The 7,560-nt window shown below is 43.4% G+C and overlaps 1 long non-coding RNA gene across 1 annotated transcript; it reads left to right on the plus strand.

Moving 5' to 3' along the window:
• The first annotated feature begins 633 nt into the window (after positions 1-633).
• LOC119235383 (uncharacterized) lies at positions 634-5,964 on the plus strand. The gene is made up of 3 exons (XR_005122832.1): positions 634-713; positions 4,788-4,871; positions 5,842-5,964. It is a non-coding gene; the product is annotated as an uncharacterized LOC119235383 (long non-coding RNA).
• Positions 5,965-7,560: the final 1,596 nt, after the last annotated feature.

Genomic DNA, 7,560 nt, shown 5'->3' on the forward strand with positions numbered 1-7,560 from the left:
GGGCTGAGTGGGAACCACAGGCCCCTGGGTCATGCGTCTCTAGCATCTAGCACACTAGTCCAGACTCCCTCGCAAGCAGGCTGGGTTCCCAAAGCAGCATCAGAGGGCAAACCCTTTCCCACTATCTGTTAGCATTTCATTTGCTAACTCCCAAGTGGACAGAGGAAGTGCTATGGCCAAACCCAGGTTCAACAGCCATGAAGAAAGGGACTTGATGATAGGGATCTGCAAAATATGTGACCATTCTGAAAATGTGTATTATAAGGTAAGCATTTTTTTGGGTGGATTTCTTATCTCATGTATGTGTAGGGGGCTGCTGATTGTTAAGTGTTATGAATAATCTTATAGTCAAGTTCGCTGGGTCATGGAGTACCTAGATATGTGGTCAAGCATTATTCTGAGAGTGTCTGTGAGGGTGTTTCTGGATAAGATGAACATTTGAATCAGTAGACTGAGTAAAACAGATTGCCCTCCCAAATGTGAGTGGGCCTCATTCAGTCCACTGAAGACAGGGATAGAAAAAAAGGCCGAGAAAGAGGGAAATTCTGCATAATTGCTTGAGTTGGGACATCATTGTTCCTCTTTCTGTCGGGAGCTTATACTATATGCTTTTCTGGTTCTCAGGCCTTCAGATTTGACTAGACACTAATGACTCTTCCAGGTCTCCAGCATGTAGACTTCAAGTACACGGACTTTTCAGCCTTCATAATTGTGTGAGCAAACTCCTTATAATAAGTAATCAATCTAACTGCCATCTATATCTTATTTATTACATATAGGATATGTATGTATTAGTTATTTATAATTTGATATGTGTATATATGTATATCTCTCTATATCTCTACCTCTCTGTCTACTCTATTGGTTCTATTTCTCTGGGGGAAACTTGGCTAACACATGCAGTATTCGTGGAGCAGTGGTACAGTTTTGGGGAATCATAATGCTTAACACTGATCAAGTGATACCCCAGGCACTGTTTTTAGTGCTTTACTTCTTTTTTTTTTTAAGATTTATTTATTTATTTATTTATTTATTTAGTTATTTATTTATTTATTTATTTATTTATTTATACAAGCACTGGGTACAGTCAGAAGCACAGGAGGGTGAGAGAATTCACCAGAGTCAGAGCAGGGAGCAGAGCAGGCAGAAGGACCGAAGTACACTGCTAAGGGGAGCAGTGGGTGGCAGGAGAGGTCTGCGAGCCATGTGGGACTCTCCTCCGGTGGCCGGGGAGCAGCCGGGGATCGAACCGGTGCTGCAGAGGCTGCGGGCAGCTTCGCAACCCAGCGCTCAACCGCTGCGCCACCGGGGAGGCCCACTTCTTTTTTTTTTTTTTAAGATTTATTTATTTATACAAGAACTGGGGTACAGGCCAGATGTGCAGAAGGGTGAGAGGATTCACCAGAGACAGAGTGGGGAACAGAACAGGCAGACTGACTGAAATACACTGCTGAAGAGAGCAGCAGGAGAGACAGGAGAGGTCTGCCATGCCATGTGGGATTCTCGCTGGCTGGCTGGGATCGAACCTGCGCTGCAGAGGCTATGGACAGCTTCACGGTGCTGCGCTCAACCGCCTGTGCCACCAGGGAAGTCCCTTTAGTGCTTTACTTCTAATAACTCATTTAATTATCATAACAATCCTATGAGGTAGACATTTTGAATGTGCCTATTTGTAAAGGTTGAACTGTGCCCAAGGACACACAGTCATCAATGACAAGATTGACAACAACATCTGGACAGTCTGATGATAGAACTTGTGATCTAATAACTACACTTGTCTGATTTCATAATAGGAAAAGGAAGAGTGGGGGTTAGGTGGAAGAGAGAAGGAAAAAGATAAGAGGAAAGGAGCTAAGAGATGAGGTAAGAGAGGCCTGCAGGGTCCAAAACATAACCAACATTGTGAGCTGCATTGCACCCTTTGGGGGATACCTGTACACTACACATACTCTACCAGATGTTCTCTAAGCTCTGTAGGTGCACATTTAACTCCTCCCTCTGGACTCTAGTTGGTTGAAGTGGATCCAACCTGGGTCAATAATAATCTTTCAGGAGTTGGGAATTAGAACTGAGAGAATGCAGATTGGTGAGGGGGTTACATCCTTCTTAGCAAAAATCTGAGAAAAAGAAAGTGTACATGCATGAGAGAGTAGAGAAGGTGGGTGAAGAGTTCCTGAGACACCTTTTGTTCTCAGTCGCATCAGTTCCCTAAATTCCAACTCTTTGAGCCTATGAGGCTTCCCTACAGTTCCATTTTTCTGCTTATGTGAGAGTCTATAGACAAGTGGCACTTATAAGCCAAAGTATTAGGTAATTTTATCCCCTAAAAAAAGTTTAAACTTAAATGAAGGTGGTAGAATCCCTCAGAACAATTTAAAAACAGGGAAGAAGAGAAAGGGGTAGAACTGTTTTTTTCTGGAAATTACATGGAAGCTTATTTGTGCTCAAAAGAGTATGAGAAACTTTTTAGTGTTCACACTGCCTAAAACCCTGTCTAAATTGAGGGTTCCCTGACACTTGAGTGGCATAAGCCCAGAATAATCAAGCACATGACAGAGGGAATTAAAACTCCAGTCAGGGGCCTCCCCTGGTGGTGCAGCGGTTGAGAGCTGGGCTGTGAAGCTGCCCATAGCCTTTGCAGCGCCGGTTGGCTCCCCGGCCACCAGCGTGGGTCCCACATGGTGTGGAGACCTCTTCTGCCACGCCCGCTGCTCCCCTCAGCAGTGTATTTCGTCAGTCTGCCTGTTCTGTTTCCCTCTCTGGCTCTGGTGAATTCTCTCACCCTCCCGCGCTTCTGACTATACCCAGTGCTTGTATAAATAAAATAAAAAAACAAAAACAAAAACAAAAAAACCTCCAGTCGGGGCAGGAATTAGACTAGGCTGTGACTCCCAGGGCTGCTTCTACCTTGGGGTTGTGTGATTCTGTGACTCTGGATTCGAGTCTGGACATTTTTCTGCCAGGACTTTGTTTCCTATGGGGAAGGCATTCATGGTTTAGAAGGCACAATTATACTAGCCACCTTGCTTCAGAAGGAGAGCTGCTATGAGGAGACAGCTGGCTTCCGAAGGCCCTGCACACTGAGGACTGAGGCATGAACCAGGGCTTTTCTTGTCTGGATAAACAATGTTTCTCCCCTCTACTTGTCAGGATGAGCCAGCCAATTCCTTGGGCATGTTAATGAGCTTCTCTCTGGTAAAGTCTCCAGGCACCGTGCCCCTGCACAGCAATTAAGACTCAGGCTGTGTCTGAGAGCCTGATGACTAGTTTCTGCTACTCTACATACCCTTGTCTATACTTCCTGCCTCTCTCCACCCTAGTCCCCACCAGAACTGGTGTTTTGAGTCCTAAAAATCACATTACTTATTAATAAAGACATACAGAAAGCCTGAAGAAAATAGAAATGATTTAAAATCCTATTACTCAGAAAGAGCCACCACTCAGTTTTTTTGGTAAACTTAAATCTCTCACTCTTTCTTACTCTCTTACACACACACACACACACACACACACACACACACACACACACACACACACACACAAAATAATTGAATGATCTTATCCCTTGAGTTTCTCCGTAAACTGCTTTTCCACATAATCATCTCCTGGACATGTTTTCATGTTGATAAACATGGACCGACCTTACTAGGTCACCTCTTTTCCCTTCCTGATGGTTTCCCTGCTTCATTTGGATTGCCACAGACTTTCAGCCCAGTCAGTCCAGCCGACTTCCTTGCCTCCCAGACATCAATAATTGAACAAAAGCCTCCACAGACTCACGGCTGGGCACCGCAGTGGCCGCCAGCAGCCCAGAGGCTGCCCTGTTTTCCTTAGCCACAATCTTCCTGCTGAGGCTTTGGAACGAGCAGCTGCTGGGGAAATCACATTGACAGAAAGTGACAACAGAAATTTCTTTTGGCTCCTTGGCTGGCTTGTTTCACTCCTACTTTACGGAATTCTTGGTTTGTCTTTAATTAGCACCCAGAGCTTCAGAGCTTGGCTGCGGCTGAGAGGACGCCATGCTTCAAACAATTTGTCAGGGAAATTTAGGATCATTAGTACAAAAGACACTATAGAAAGAAGAACTAAATGCAACTTTGGACTCAGACTCTTGCCAATGAAAGTTGTGGTTTTTAAGGCAACAGGAATGGTGCCTGATTCACAGGGATGGTGCCTGCTGGGTGGGCCTGCCGTTGGCGTCTCCACTGGAATGTTTGTCCTGATGGGGGCCTGACCCCCTTCTCCTTCTCCCCAGAGGTTTTTCTTAAAACAACAATCAATGCTTCATCTCTGGGTTTTTGTTTTTCTTCTAGTTGCAGGCAATAAATAAAGAACATGTTTTTTCAACCTCTGCTCTATTGATATTTGGACTGGATAATCCTTTATTGTGAAGGACTATCATGGGCATTGTAAGATACTCAGAAACATCCTGGTTTCTACCCACTTAGGTGCTGGTAGTGTCCTCAGTTTTGATAACCAAAACTGACTTCAGATACTGTCAGATGTTGCTGGGGGACAGAGCTACCCCAGAATTGAGAATCACTGGTATAGAGGGGTAAGCACTGCAATAGACCAACCTGGATTCAAGTGCTAGCCCTGAACTGGACTTAATTGTGTTACCTTAGAAAAGTTATTTTTCACATTTGTGGTCCTATGTTTTCTCATATTTACAATGGGGGAAAATAGCAGTACCTACCACAAGGGATTGGTGAGAGGATTAAATAACATGAGGGAAATAAGTTGGGTAAGAAAGGGTTCAGGGAATTATCCAATTTTATTTTTCACAGTTATTCATTGAGCTCATTAATGTCAATATCACCATTCTTCAGATGAGAAGACAGAGTGTGGATGCCGGCTTACTGCCTTGAGAAGTAAGTGGCCTGTGCTGTTAGTCTCTGGGTTGTTAGTGTGCTGAGATACCAGTTCCCTCAACCAGCAGCAGTGAGCAGAGCCTAGAGGGCCAAACCCATGCACTTGTTGTCTTGGTTTACCCCAATATGCTTCACAGATATCATCGTTTTCTCTGAGTCAGGTTGTAACTGAGAGTCCTTTTATATCTCCAAATTGTCATACAAATGGAAGGCTAGCCCTGAGAGGAAGTAAATGCCCAAGGCAGATGTTTGTTTATTCTATAGGAGCTGGAACCTTTAAAATTCCTTTGTCTGTTTAAGATTTTATGCAGCCAACATCTTATGAATGAAGATGCTGATAAACAACATTGATGAGAGAAGAAGGTAGCTAGATTTGAGCAGTTGGGGAGGGTATAAGACTCCAAGACAAACAAGTAGTCAGGGCAGCTTGCATTGCAAATTGTTCTCCTGGAAGGACACGTCATCTCTGAGCACGCCCTTCCCTTTCACTCCATCCCCAACTTCCAGAATCAGGACTCAATCATGGGTGAATAAATGAATGAATAGTGACAAGTATAGCAAAATATTAACATCAGAAATCTCAGTGATAGGTGTATGTATGTTTACTGTAAAAACTATATTGTTTTGCTATATGTTTGAAATCTTTCATAATAACAGTATTTAATCTCTGGAAGAATGGGAGATGAGGTAAACCAAAGAAATATCCTAAGGCCAGAGACCATGCTGCAGGTTTGACAGGCCTCCAGGTCTCTTCTCACTCTGACCTATTGGACGTCTCAGTCAGGCAGATGCTACTGGGCTATGGCGCTCCCAGTTCAGCACCCTGTCTGTGGTCTTGGGGTGTGGGGTGGCCTGAAGAAGGGGAAGGGAGCACAGAGACAAGACTCACTGGCTCATGCTCCCAAAGGCTACACTTTGATTTCTGTGTTGCCTCATTTCTCCTTCTTCCATCTGTCTCCCATATGTGCAGAAGTTCCCTGGAAGAAGCAGCTGCCCCGGACATGGTTCCCTGCTATGGGCCTCTTTCTTCACGTCCTATTTCAGCTGGGCTTCAGGCCATTAAAGGCCCCATCCTGGTTTCTAATGCAGACAGTGAGATACTAGAATAACCAGGTTGCAGTAGTCATTAAAGTTCCTGCTGATTTACCTATTCATTCCTTCTCAGATGGATTTGCAGCTTTACTAAGAATCCAGTAGAATATATTTTTGAATTTTAAACTTGAAGATGTTAAAAAAATTTCGAATTTTTGTTGAAAGCAAAGCATGTCTCATAACACCTTCATTCTAATCTGTCATGGTCCTGTCAGTAGTTATTGGTTGGTACAGGTTTGAATCCCAGCTCCACCAACTGTTATCTGTATGACCATTGGCCTGTTCCACAACTTCAGTAAGCCTCATTTTCCTCACTTGTAAGGTAACAATTACTGCTTAATGTTGTTTGAAATAAGAAAATCATGTGTGTAGAAGTATTTGTATGATGCCTGGCTCTCAATTAATGGTAGTTATTCATATCATTATCATTATTTCCCTATTATCTTTCAGGCCTTCTTTACAGAAAAGGCTTTATTTTATATATTTGAAAAAATCATTAGTTATATCTACAATTTCTGACTAAATTTTTGACACCAGGAGGCACTGGAAGTTGGGCTGCTGAGTTCCAGGGTGGCATTATTAAACCCTTAGGAATTTATATTAATCAAACTTAGTGAAAGCTAAAATATAAACCAAAACATCAATTTGTTGATTTACTGGAAGAAATATAACTTCCTCAATTATGAGAATGGGGGCTGGGGGAAAGAGAGAGGGAGTTGAGTGAGCAGTAAGATATTTATAACTTTTCCTGGTCCTCTCCTATTTTACACTTGGAGGTTACATTTCTGTGAGATTAAAAGAAGTCTGAATTGAATAGCTCTGGAAGGACTTTTTAAATCTTGAATATCAACCTTGAATATCACAAGAAACTTCTGATACTTCTCAATAACACTAAGTTTTAAAAATCTGTATTAAGTGTTATTTTTTATCTACCATTTAATATATAGGGAGCTTTGGCACATGATTAAAGTATCAAAAAGTATAGCAGCGTAACAATGAAGAGTTTTTCCACTCAAGTCCCATAATCACCCACTTCCCTTCCCTAGGGAAAACCACCATTGTTCGTTTCTCCTTCATTCTTTCAGAGGTTTTTATGCATGCATGAGCAAATCGGGTATATTACAGTGAAATTGCCCTTTTCCCCACCTGTCTAGACAGTTTGGTTCATGTGCCTCTGAGGGCACAGAAATGTAAATGTTTTCCAGCTTCATTTTCTTATCTCATGAGGAGGGTAATACTAGCTCAGTACTCTGAATTGTCAAAGTACTTCTGTCACTAAGGATAATTTCCTCTCAAGCCTTCCAATTAAATACTATTTGCCTTATAGTCAATATTTTCATTTAATTTTTATGATGGCTGGGCCTCCCCAGTGGCGCGGTGGTTGAGCGCTGGGTGGCAAAGTTGCCTGCAGCCTCTGCAGCGCCGGTTCGATCCCCGGCTGCTCCCCGGCCACCGGAGGAGGGTCCCACATGGCGCGCAGACCTCTCCTGCCGCCCGCTGCTCCCCTCAGCAGTGTCCTTTGGTCCTTCTGCCTGCTCTGCTCCCGGCTCTGGCTTTGGTGAATTTTCTCACCCTCCCGTGCTTTTGACTGTACCCA

Source organism: Talpa occidentalis, unplaced genomic scaffold (genome assembly GCF_014898055.3).
Source record: "Talpa occidentalis isolate TD23 unplaced genomic scaffold, MPIMG_talOcc4v2.1 talOcc4.9, whole genome shotgun sequence".
Taxonomy (NCBI): Eukaryota; Metazoa; Chordata; class Mammalia; order Eulipotyphla; family Talpidae; genus Talpa; species Talpa occidentalis.